Source organism: Grampus griseus, assembly GCF_964374135.1.
Source record: "Grampus griseus genome assembly, chromosome: 5".
In the NCBI taxonomy this organism is placed as follows: domain Eukaryota; kingdom Metazoa; phylum Chordata; class Mammalia; order Artiodactyla; family Delphinidae; genus Grampus; species Grampus griseus.
Window position 1 is genome coordinate 3,916,213 of NC_138998.1, and position 13,878 is coordinate 3,930,090.

Sequence of the window (13,878 nt, forward strand, 5' to 3'; positions counted from 1 at the left end):
ATCTGCCTGCCAATGCAGGGGACACGGGTTCGAGCCCTGGTCCAGGAAGATCCCAAATGCTGTGGAGCGACTAAGTCCGTGCGCCACGGCTACTGAGCCTGTGCTCTAGAGCCCGTGGGCCACAACTACTGAAGCCTGCATGTCACAACTACTGAAGCCTGCACACCTAGAGCCTGTGCTCCTCAACCAGAGAGGCCACCACAATGAGAAGCCTGCGCACCGCAACAAAGAGTAGCCCCCGCTCACCGCAACTAGAGAAAGCCCCTGCGCAGCAATGAAGACCCAACACAACCAAAAATAGATAAAATAAATAAATTTATATAAAAAAATAAAATGGATGACCCAAAAGGACCTACTGTATAGCACAGGGAACTCTGCTCAATGTTACGTGGCAGTCTGGGTGGGAGGGGAGTTCGGGGGAGAATGGATACATGTATATGTACGGCTGAGTCACTCTGCTGTGCACCTGAAGTTATCACAACATTATTAATTGGCTATACTCCAATATAGAATAAAAAGCAAAATAGAGAGGTAGGTCATGTTAAATGGAAATCTTAAATGGAATTATTTCTATGTAATGTAGGGGATTTTTCATATTCATATTCTTGGAGTTTGAGAGTTTCCAAGCCAGGTAACTCTTCTTCTATTCAGGTTTTAATACCATTAACTTAGTTTTATATTTTACAGTGAACTGTAAAAGCTGTAAAATTTACTTTAGATTGTTCTTATTGTGTCTAAATGACCAAATGGCTATGGAATAACCTTTCATGATTCTGTATGAAACTTGTTTTTACTTTGTTGATTCATTTTGTGTAGTGAAAACAAAGAAGGCTGCAAGCTCATTCTGGTTATGCTACAAAAGGCTTTTTGACCATGGGCAATTATTTCTGTTTCTTTGGGCCTCAGTTTCCTCATATGTCAAATGCATGTGTTGTACAGACCAGTGGGTTTAAACTCTATAGAGAATAAGGATCGTCTAGGGAGCTTGTTAGGATGCAGTTTGCTGGACCTCAATCCCACAGATGCCAGTCTACCATATGTGGCCATATCCCTCCTGACTAGTGTCGGTGCCCATATAGGCTGCCCCCTCTTTTAGTGCAGGACCAAATCTGCCCCTTATGCATGATGCTCTTTATCCTCCAGCTCTTATTATCTTCTCAAGGAAAGGGCTCCAGAAATCCCCCTCTAACTCTCACCTACCATCATTCCACCCCTCCACAGACTCATATACACAGCTCCCAATATGAGCTTTTATTTCTTTTATCTTAAAACAAAGCAGTCTCTCTGGTTAGCAAACCACTTCTTTCCTTTACTACCAGAATACGTTAGTCCCAGATATTTCACCTCAGACCATTTTGATTCTCTTTTTCTACCTGGACAAGAATCACATCAAGAGTACTAATTAATGTGCTATTTACGTCTAATGATGACAAGAACAGCTAACATTGATTGAGTGCTTCTTGTGGTTCAGACGCTTTCTGAGTGTCTTCCTCTGGCCTTCCTTCAATCCTCACATTACTCCTATGAAATTGACCATTTCCTTTGGCCTTTGACTCTTTTATTTATTTATTCATTTATTTATATTTGGCTGCGTTGGGTCTTCATTGCTGCGCACGGGCTTTCTCTAGTTGTGGCAAGCGGGGGCTACTCTTCGTTAGAGTGCGCAGGTTTCTCAATGTGGTGGCTTCTCTTGTTGCAGAACACGGGCTCTAGACATGCAGGCTCTGGGCTCTAGAGTGCGGGTTCTAGAGCGTAGGCTTAGTAGTTGTGGTGCGCGGGCTTGGTTGCTCCGCGGCATATGGGATCTTCCCACACCAGGGCTCGAACCCGTGTCCCCTGCATTGGCAGGCGGATTCTTAACCACCGCGCCACCAGGGAAGCCCTGGCCTTTGACTCTTTGATTAAGACCTCAGGTTGACAGTTTACTCTTCAAGATCAACTTCAAATCATCTTGTCAAGATTCAAAATAATATCTCATTGGAGTTTAGATCACAGTTGCACGAAACTGGATAAATTTATGTTGGGGGCAACGACATCTTTGTGATATCACGTCTTACCACCCAAGAATATGTATTAACTTAAGTCTCCTCTTTAAAAAACAAACAAACAAAAAAAACAGACTTTATTTTTAGACCAGTTTTAAGTTCACAGCAAAATTGAGAGGAAGGTGCAGAAAGTCCCCATATACCCCCTCCCCCCCCACACACTGCCTCTCCTACTGCCCACACTAGAGGGCACCTCTGTTAGACGTGATGAACCTATACTGGCACATCATTATCACCCAAATTCCATAGTTCACATGGGAGTTCACTCTTGGTGCTTTTATTCTGTGTGTTTTGACAAATATATAATGACATGTCCTCACCATTGTGGTATCATACAGGGTAGTTTCACTTTCTGACAAGTCCTCTGTGCTCTGCCTATTCATCCTTCCCCCCACCAAACCCGGACAGCCACTGCTATTTTTACTGTCTCTGTAGTTCGACCTTTTCCAGCATGTAATATAGTTAGAATCATGGAGTATGTAGCATTTTCAGATTGGCTTCTTTCACTTAGTAATATGCACTTAAGGTTCCTCCATGACTTTTCATGGATTGATAACTCATTTCCTTTCAGCACTGAATAGTGTTCCATTGTCTGGATGTACCACACTTTATGCCTTCACCTACTTACGGACATTTTAGTTGTTTCCAAATTTGGCAGTTATGAATAGAGCCGCTGTGAACATCCGTGTGTAGGTTTCTCTGTGGACATAATTTTTCAACTCTTTTGAGTAAATAAATAACCAAGGTGTGTGACTGATGGGTTGTATGAGAAGAGCGTGTTTAGTTTTGTGAGAAACTGCAAAACTGTCTTCCAAAGTGTCCATACTATCTTGAGTTCTTTCCAGCAGTGAACCAGAGTTCCTGTTGTTCCACATCTTCACCAGAATTTCGTATTGGCAGTGTTTTGGATTTTGGCTGTTCTTATAGACGTGTGCTGGTATCTCGTTGTTTTATCTTGCAGTCCCTGAATGACATATAATGTGGAGTATCTTTTCATATGCTTTTAAGTCTTCCCTTTTTAATTACTTTTGTTAAGATTATGTAGTTCTTTCCATGTTCTGCATAGCTCCTATTACATTTTGTGGCCGATTGTTTTTCCCAGAGATGGTTGCAATATTATGTACCATATCATAAGCTTTTGTAGAATTTTGCCATGCCCCCATCAAGAGGTAAAGTCTAATCCTCTTCCCTGTCAATCTGGCTGGGTTTGTGACTTACTTGTTACCAATAGAATGCCCTGGAAGTGATGCTACATGACTTCTGATGATAGAGCATGAAAGGCTTTTCCTTTTCATAAAAGATGAGGCCATGCTGCAGCTATTTTAAGCTAGAATACTCACTCTAAGGGACTTCAGCTGCCTTGAGGCTGCCATTTTGTAAGGAAGCCCGACGTAGCATATGGAGAGACTGCCTGTAGAAGCTCTGAGACTAGAATAAAGAGAAAGAAAAAGACGTCAGCCCTCAGCTGGTCCAATAACTTGCTATTTCAGCTCCAGTCACTATCTGACTGCAGCATGAAGAGAGATCCTGAGCTAAAACCTCTCATCTGAGGCTTTTATGAATGCCTGACCCTAAGGCATTAGGAGAGGTAATAAAATGGTAGTTGTTGTTTTTGTGGGACCAGTACATTTCATGGTGATTTATTATATAGCAATAGATAACTAGAACAAATTTCTTCCTAAATTCTTAACTTTTTAAATTGCTACTGTAAAAATATTTTTAATGTTAAACTTTGTTTGTTTTTGTTTCTGTAATCATCCATACCTTTTGTAATTTTGTGTCTCATGCAACATGTGCATTTGTACATTATATAGTGTGTTGATAGCTCTAAACTGCTTTTCATTTGCTAAATTTGGGTTTTCATCTCTCAACTGATTAACATACAATTTAAGCTATGTTTTACAGCATCTTGCCTCTTGGTAATTACTAGTTGAGCTATGGGGGTTTGGATGTTTTTTTAGCATCTATATTTGAATATAAATTGAATTTTTCTTATCATTTTGAAAAAATGAACAGAAAAATTGAAAAATGAAAGCACTGATACAAGTGATAAGAAGCATAGGTCTTCTGTTACAATCGAAGAAAAGGAAATATTCAGACATGCCAAAAAGCTCAAACCAGCCTCAACTAAGTACTCACTGTCCATATGCAACTGTGTTCAGTTGTAAAAGAAGTGAACAAATGAAAGCACATATATGAAATGATGGGAAAATGGCCTTAAAAGTTGTGTTTAAAAGGTGAGTTATAATTGGAGATTTTATAATTATCTTATGACTCTCAGCTCAGTAGAGCTATGATTCTATACAGTTCTAACTAGCTCCGGTACTAGGTGATGGTTTCTTAAAGATTTTACCAAACAAATATGCATCTGAATCCCTATGGAGAGAAGACCCTCACCTGAGATAATGACACAACAGTGAGAGAAACTGCTGTATGAAAGGCACTAATGAGTTTGACCTTGATGTACCATACGGGAGCCAAGATTTCCCTCTTCATTCTGCTGTGAGAAAAGGAATCCAGGATCCAGAGGAAAGGAGCATGTTAGCTTCTAGGGGTCAGTGTGAAAATGCACATAATTGCTTCATTTTAATTACTTTACTCATTACCTAATTTACTAATGAAACATCTCTTAATACATTCACAAAACTTTTTATGTTCCATCCCTCATTCTGTCTACCCTAGTGTGGCATCATTGTTTGACTTTGATAGTGTTTTTCAGAAACACATTATTTATAAAAGTAGGGAGAGAGGACAGACAGCAGAAGCAAGAAGAACTACAATTCTGCAGCCTGTGGAAAGAAAATTACATTCACAGAAAGACAGACAAAATGAAAAGGCAGAGGACTTTGTACGAGATTAAGGAACAAGATAAAACCCCAGAAAAACAACTAAATGAAGTGGAGATAGGCAACCTTCCAGAAAAAGAATTCAGAATAATGATAGTGAATATGATCCAGGACCTCGGAAAAAGAATGGAGACAAAAATCGAGAAGATACAAGAAATGTTTAACAAAGAACTAGAAGAATTAAAGAACAAACCCCTAGAAGAATTAAAGAACAAACAGAGATAAACAGTACAATAACTGAAATGAAAAATATGCTACAAGGCATCAATAGCAGAATAACTGAGGCAGAAGAACGGATAAGTGACCTGGAAGACAGAATGGTGAAATTCACTGCTGCAGAACAGAATAAAGAAAACAGAATGAAAAGAAATGAAGACAGCCTAAGAGACCTCTGGGACAACATTAAATGCACCAACATTCACATTATAGGGGTCCCAGAAGGAGAAGAGTGAGAGAAATGACTCGAGAAAATATTTGAAGAGGTAATAGTCGAAAACTTCCCTAACATGGGAAAGGAAATAGCCACCCAAGTCCAGAAAGTGCAGGAGGTCCCAGGCAGGATAAACCCAAGGGGAAACATGCTGAGATACATAGTAATCAAATTGACAAAAATTAAAGACAAAGAAAAATCATTGAAAGCAAAAAGGGAAAAACGACAAATAACATACAAGGGAACTCCCATAAGGTTAACAGCTGATTTCTCAGCAGAAACTCTACAAGCCAGAAGGGAGTGGCATGATATACTTAAAGTGATGAAAGGGAAGAACCTACAACCAAGATTACTCTACCCAGCAAGGATCTCATTCAGATTCGATAGAGATATCAAAAGCTTTACAGACAAGCAAAAGCTAAGGGAATTCAGCACCATCAAACCAACTCTACAACAAATGCTAAAGGAACTTCTCTAAGTGGGAAACACAAGAGAAGTAAAGGACCTACAAAAACAAACCCATAACAATGAAGAAAATGGTCATAGGAACATACATATTGATAATTACCTTAAACGTGAATAGATTAAATGGTCCAACCAAAAGACACAGGCTCACTGAATGGATACAAAAACAAGACCCATATATATGCTGTCTACAAGAGACCCACTTCAGACCTAGGGATACATACAGACTGAAAGTGAGGGGATGGAAAAAGATATTTCATGCAAATGGAAATCAAAAGAAAGCTGGAGTACCAATAGTCATATCGATTAAAATAGACTTTAAAATAAAGAATATTACAAGAGACAAGGAAGGACACTACATAATGATCAAGGGATCAATCCAAGAAAAAGATATAACAATTATATAAATATATATGCACCAACATAGGAGCACCTCAATACATAAGGGAAATGCTAACAGCTATAAAAGAGGAGATTGACAGTAGCATGATAATAGGGGGGAATTTTAATACCTCACTCACACCAATGGACAGATCATCCAGACAGAAAATTAATAAGAAAACGCAAGCTTTAAATCACACAGTAATAGCTAAATGACACAAGCTTTAAATGACACAGATAGATTTAATTGATATTCATAGGACATTCCATCCCAAAACAGCATATTACACTTTCTTCTCAAGTGCATATGGAACATTATCCAGGGTGGATCACATCTTGAGTTACAAATCAAGCCTTGCTAAATTTAAGAAAATTGAAATCATGTCAAGCATCTTTTCCGATCACAACGCTGTGAGATTAGAAATCAATTACAGGGAAGAAAACCTAAAAACCACAAACACATGGAGGCTAAACAATACATTACTAAATAACAAAGAGATCACTGAGGAAATCTAAGAGGAAATGAAAAAATACCTAGAGACAAATTACAAAGAAAACATGACGATCCAAAACCTATGGGAGGCAGTAAAAGCAGTTCTGAGAGGGAAGTTAATAGCAATACAAGCCTACCTCTAGAAACAAGAAAAATCTCAAATAAACAATCTAACCTTACACCTAAAGAAACTAGAGAAAGAAGAACAAGCAAAACCCAAAGTTAGTAGAAGGAAAGAAATCATAAAGATCAGAGCAGAAATAAATGAAATAGAAACAAAGAAAACAATAGCAAAGATCAATAAAACTAAAAGCTGGTTCTTTGAGAAGATAAACAAAATTGATAAACCATTAGCCAGACTCATCAAGAAAAAGAGGGAGAGGACTCAAATCAATAAAATTAGAAATGAAAAAGGAGAAGTTACAACGGACACCACAGAAATACAAAGCATCCTAAGAGACGACTACAAGCAGCACTATGCCAATGAAATGGACAACCTGGAAGAAATGGACAAATTCTTAGAAAGATGCAACCTTCCAAGACTGAGCCAGGAAGAAATAGAAAATATGAACAGACCAATCACAAGTAATGAAATGGAAACTGTGATTAAAAATCTTCCAACAAACAAAAGTCCAGGACCAGATGGCTTCAGCGGTGAATTCTGTCAAACATTTAGAGAAGAGCTAACACCCATCCTTCTCAAACTCTTCCAAGAAATTGCAGAGGAAGGAACACTCCCAAACTCATTCTACGAGGCCACCATCACCCTGATACCAAAACCAGACACAGACACTACAAAAAGGAAAATTATAGACCAATATCACTGATGAATATAGATGCAAAAGTCCTCAACAAAATACTAGCAATCAGAATCCAACAACATATTAAAAGAATCATACACCATGATCAAGTGGGATTTATCCCTGGGATGCAAGGATTCTTCAATATATGCAAATCAGTCAATGTGATACACCATATTAAATTGAAGAAGAAAAGCCATATGATCATCTCAACAGTTGCAGAAAAAGCTTTCGACAAAAGTCAACACCCATTTTTCATAAAATCCCTCCAGAAAGTGGGCACAGAGGGAAGCTACGTCAAAGTAATAAAGGCCATATATGACAAACCCACAGCAAACATCATTCTCAATGGTGAAAAACTGAAAGCATTTCCTCTAAGATCAGGAACAAAACAAGGATGTCCACTCTCACCACTATTATTCAGCATAGTTTTGGAAGTCCTAGCTATGGCAATCAGAGAAGTAAAATAAATAAAAGGAATACAGACTGGAAAGGAAAAAGTAAAACTGTCACTGTTTGCAGGTGACATGATACTATGCATAGGGAATCCTAAAGATGCCACCAGAAAACTACTAGAGGTAATAAATGAATTTGGTAAAGTTTCAGGATACAAAATTAATGCACAGAAATCTCTTGCATTCCTATACACTAACAGTGAAAGAATGGAAAAAGAAACTAAGGAAACAATCCCATTCACCACTGCAAGAAAAAGAGTAAAATACTGAGGAATAAACCTACTTAAGGAGGTAAAAGACCGGTACTCAGAAAACTGTAAGACAATGATGAAAGAAATCAAAGATGACACAAACAGAGAGATATACCATGTTCTTGGATTGGAAGAATCAATATTGTGAAAGTGACTGTATAGCCAAGGCAATCTTGAGGTCAAAAAATAGAGCTGGAGGAATCAGACTCCCTGACTTCAGACTATACTACAAAGCTACAGTAATCAAGACAATATGGTACTGACACAAAAACAGAAATATAGATCAGTGGAACAGGATAGAAAGCCCAGAGATAAACCCCCGCACATATGGTCACCTTATCTTTGACAAAGGAGACAAGGATTACAAGGGAGAAAAGATAGTCTCTTCAATAAGCGGTGCTGGGAAAACTGGACAGCTACATGTAAAAGAATGAAATTAGAACACTCCCTAACACCATACACAAAAATAAACTCAAAATGGATTAGAGACCTAAATGTAAGATCGGACACTATAAAACTCTTAGAGGAAAACATAGGAAGAACACTCTTTGACTAAATCACAGCAAGATTTTTTTTGATCAACATCCTAGAGTAATGGAAATAAAAACAAAAATAAACCAATGTGACCTAATGAAACTTAAAAGCTTTTGCAAAGCAGAGGAAACTACAAACAAGACGAAAAGACAACCCTCAGAATGGGAGAAAATATTTGCAAATGAAGCAATGGACAGCTCATGCAGCTCAATATTAAAAAAACAAACAACCCAATCCAAAAATGGGCAGAAGACCTAAATAGACATTTCTCCAAAGAAGACATACAGATGGCCAGGAAGCACACGAAAAGCTGCTCAACATCACTAATTATTAGAGAAATGTAGATCAAAAATACAATGAGGTATCACCTCACACCAGTTAGAACAGGCATCATCAGAAAGTCTACAAACAATAAATGCTGGAGAGGGTGCGGAGAAAAGGGAACCCTCTTGCACTGTTGGTGGGATTGTAAATTGATACAGCCACGATGGAGGTTCCTTTAAAAACTAGAAATAGAATTACCATATGACCCAGCCATCCCGTTACTGGGCATATACTCAGAGAAAACTATAATTCAGAAAGACACATGAACCCCAATGTTCATTGCAGCACTATTTACAATAGCCAGGTCATGGAAGCAACCTAAATGTCCATCGACAGACAAATGGATAAAGAAGATGTGGTATGTATATACAGTGGAATATTACTCAGCCATAAAAAGGAATGAAATTTGGTCATTTGTAGAGAAGTGGATGGATCTAGAGACTGTCATACAGAGTGAAGTAAGTCAGAAAGAGAAAAATATCGTATATTAATGCATTTATGTGGAACCTAGAAAATTGGTACAGATGAATCTGTTTGCAGGGCAGAAATAGAGACACAGATGTAGAGAACAAATGTATGGACACCAAGGGGGGAAGTGGTGGGGGCATGGTGGTGGTAGGATGAATTTGGAGATTTTTATTGACATATATATACTAAAATGTATAAAATAGATACCTAATAAGAACCTGCTCTATAAAAAATAAATAAAATTCAAAAATTAAAAGTAGGGAGATATCTGTGAAGGAAAGGTATTGATTTTGCATATTAACTTTGCAGACAACTTCCTTAAAGAGACACCTTCCTATTTTAATGTTTTTAAAATAGATTATATCTTGGGTTTTCCAATTATATAGTCATATCATCTATAAATAATTTTAAATGTTTTTTCTATCTCAAAATTTATATTATTATTTTCAGTTTCTTATGTAATTGTGTTGGCTAGCTTTACAAAATAGTATTTAATGCCAGTGATGGTAATGAGCATGCTTATCTTGTTCCTGGTTTTAATTTCTAGGCATTCATCATGAAGCATATTATTTCTTAAATTTGAGAGTTGTATTTTATACAGTCATTTAAGAAAGTAACCTTGTTTTCATCTTTTAAAAATTTAGAAGTGGAAACTGAGTTTTATCAAATACCTTACTGGCATGATATTGAAATAATTGCAGTTGCTTTCTTTGAACTATGATATATTAAGGTTTACATATTAAAGTAAAATAGTTGGATATATAGATGATTTGGTAAAGATTTCTTTGTTTCACATTTTCATACTTAGAATTTAGAAACTGTTAGATATGTGTGATAAAGATTAGGTAGCTGTTTTCACTTCATTTGACTGGTGAAGTCTCTTTGGTAGGATAACACTTGTTGGAAGACCATCATTGGCTACCCCTGCCTGGAATGGCTATATAGATAAGGAAGGAAGACAAAAGACATGCAGTAGGGTCAGAATAGAAAAAGATGTGAGCTGCTATTTGTCCTTCCATTTTAGCTAGTACCAAGGGTTTGACTGCTCATTTAGACCCATGCCTATCCTGAAACAGACAAAACATCCTTTCAAATATCTTTGAAACTTTGCCAAAAGTACAAACCCTGAATAAAGGCAATAAATGTAATTATGTGAATGATTCTCAATTTCCTCTTTAAGACATGTCTGTGGAGGCAGAGTCTCAAGGAATAAATATGATTTTTTGTATTTAACATTTAATTTAATATATTAATGTAAATAAATTAATAAATAAAAAATATGATTTGGAGGAGAACAGTTTATCCAAGCTTTTTATAATGATGTGGAAGGAGGTCTGAGAACCAAAGATTCTGTAATATTCAACTAAGAACTCTACATAAACTTCCAGTAATAATTTTGCATGTTTTGATTATGTGGCTGAGGTCAATTCGAGACTAATAAAGAAGCATTATTGAGCACATTTAATGTTTAATAACATAAATTCCATAGAGGTTATGTTTTTTCCTAAAACTGCCTCTAATAAGGATTTTTTTGGAAATCTGAGGCTAAGTGTGTAAATAGGTGTGTTTGCGTTGTCAGCTGTGCATAATGCTAATGTGAGGTGCTATCTCTAGCTGTAAAATTAATTGTTTGCAAATTCTAAGCCTATCAAAGAAGACTTCTTTAGCTCAAATAATAGTGATTTAAAAAACTGATGCAAGATTGGCTGACGGATCAAATATATAAAGGGCTATTTCCTCCCTGAATGAAAATGAATTGCTTTGCCAGGTGGAAAGTTAAAAATCTTTTAAAGAAAATAAATCCATATAATCTTGAAAGTAGACTTTTAAAAGCAAAAAATGGTAGTTGAATGAAGTACTAAGAAACTGATTTAAAAACTTAGGTATGGATAATAGGAATGTCTTATAAAGACTTGTTCTAAAATTTAATATTATGTGGGTTTTTTTAAAAGATTTTTTTAGACCAGTTTTAGGTTCACAGCAAAATTGAGCAGAAGGGACAGAGATTTCCCATATACTCCCTGACCCCACACATGCACAGATACCCCCATTATCAACGTGTCTCACCAGAGTAGTACATTTGTTATCATTGATAAACCTTCACTGACACATCATAATCACCCAAAGTCCATAGTATACATCAGGGTTTACTCTTATTCTGTGCGTTTGGACAAATGTGTAATGACATGTATCCACCATTGTAGTATTGTACAGAGTAGTTTCACCGCCGTACAGGTCCTCTGTGCTCTGCCTATTCGTCCTTCCCCCCACCAACCCCTGGAAGCCACTGATGTTTGTACTACCTCTATAGTTTGGCCCTTTCCAGAATGTCATATAGCTGGAATCACACCATGTGATCACCGTATGTAGCCTTCTCATATTGGCTTCCTTCACTTAGCAATACGCATTTAAGGTTCTTCCATGACTTCTCATGGATTGATAGCTCATTTCTTTTCAGCACTGAGTAACGGTCTGTTGTCTGGATACTCTATAGTTTATCTATACACCTACTGAAGGATATCTTGATTGCTTCCAAGTTTGGCAATTATGAATAGAGCTGCCGTAAACATCTGTGTGCAGGTTTTTGTGTGGACATAATTTTTCAATTCATTTGAGTAAATACCAAGGAGTGCGACTGCTGGATTGTATGGTAAGCATATGTTTAGTTTATGTTTAGTTTTGTAAGAAACTGCGAAACTGTCTTCCAAAGTGGCTGCACCTTCTTGAGTTCCTACCAGCGATGAATCAGAATTCCTATTGCTCCACATCTTTGCCAGCATTTGGTGTTACCAGTGTTCTGGATTTTAGCTATTCTAGAAGATGTGTAGTAGTATTGCACTGTGTAGTTTTAATGTGCATTTTCTTGATGACATATGATGTGAAGCATCTATTGATATTTTTGTTTTCATCTGTATATCTTCTTTAGTGAGGGGTCCGTTAATGTCTTTGACTCATTTAAATTTTTTTTCTTATTTTTAAGTCTTAAGAGTTCTATGCTATTTTGGATAACAGTCCTTTGTCACATGTGTCTTTTGCAAATATTTTCTCCCAATCTGTGGCTTGCCTTCTCATTGTCTTGACATTGTCTTTTGCAGAACAGAAATTTTTAATTTTAAGGAAGTCTAGCTCACCAGTTATTTCTTTCATAGGTCGTGCCTTTGTTGTTGTATCTAAAAAGTCATCACCATACCTAAGGTTATCTAGATTTTTCTCTATCTTATCTTCTAGAAATGTAATAGTTTTGCATTTTACATTTAGGTTATGATCCATTATGAGTTATTTTTTGTAAAGGGTGCAAGGTCTGTGTCTAAATTCATTTTTTTTTTTGCATGTGGATGTCCAATTATTGTAGCACCATTTGTTGAAAAGACTAGCTTTGTTCCATTGTATTGCTTTTGTTTTTTTTGTTTTGTTTTGTTTTGTTTTGTTTTTTTGCGGTACGCGGGCCTCTCACTGTTGGGGCCTCTCCCGTTGTGGAGCACAGGCTCTGGACGTGCAGGCTCAGTGGCCATGGCTCACGGGCCCAGCCACTCCGTGGCATGTGGGATCTTCCCCGGACCGGGGCACGAACCCGTGTCCCCTGCATCGGCAGGCAGGTGGACTCTCAACCACTGAGCCACCAGGGAAGTCCCTTGCCTTTGTTTTTTGTCAAACATCAGTTGACCATATTTATTTGGGTCTATTTCTGGGCTTTCCATTCTGTTTCACTAATATTTGTCTATTTTTTAACCAATACCACATTATCTTGTAGTGCTGGTGAAAGAAAGAAAGCTTAATAATAAGTCTTGAAGTCAGGTAGTGTTAGTCTTCTAACTTTGTTCTTCTCTTTCAATACTGTGTTGGCTATCCTGGGTCTTTTAACTCTTTATATAAACTTCATTGTACTGGTAGCCACAAAATAACTTGTTGGGATTTTCATTGAAATTACATTGAGTTTATAGATCAATTTGTCAAGAACTGACTCCTTGTGGAGGTTTTTTTAAAAAACGTTAAGAATTACTGAGAGTGAAATAATTTAACAACATGATTCCAAAGTCAATTTCGTTTAAACAGAGGGATGAAATCTGGCTGCCATGTGGCCTATGATGACAGTTTTGGAATTCCCTGACCCCTCTGCTGACATATGAAATAAAGAATTTTATCTGATGTGTATCAACTGGTTTTCTTTACTCAATAAGTCATGGAACATGCTAGATGGCCAAGGGAAGTTTAGTTCATCTGCCCAGGTGTAAAATGAAGATGATGTTGAAACAGTTTACCTTATCAGGGTTGAAAAGATACATGGAAAATGACTTGTAGGGGGCATGGCTCAATAACTATTAGTTGTTATTTGACAGTGAGGCATAGGGTGATGAATGGAAACTGTGCCCTCCTTTAATTTAAGTA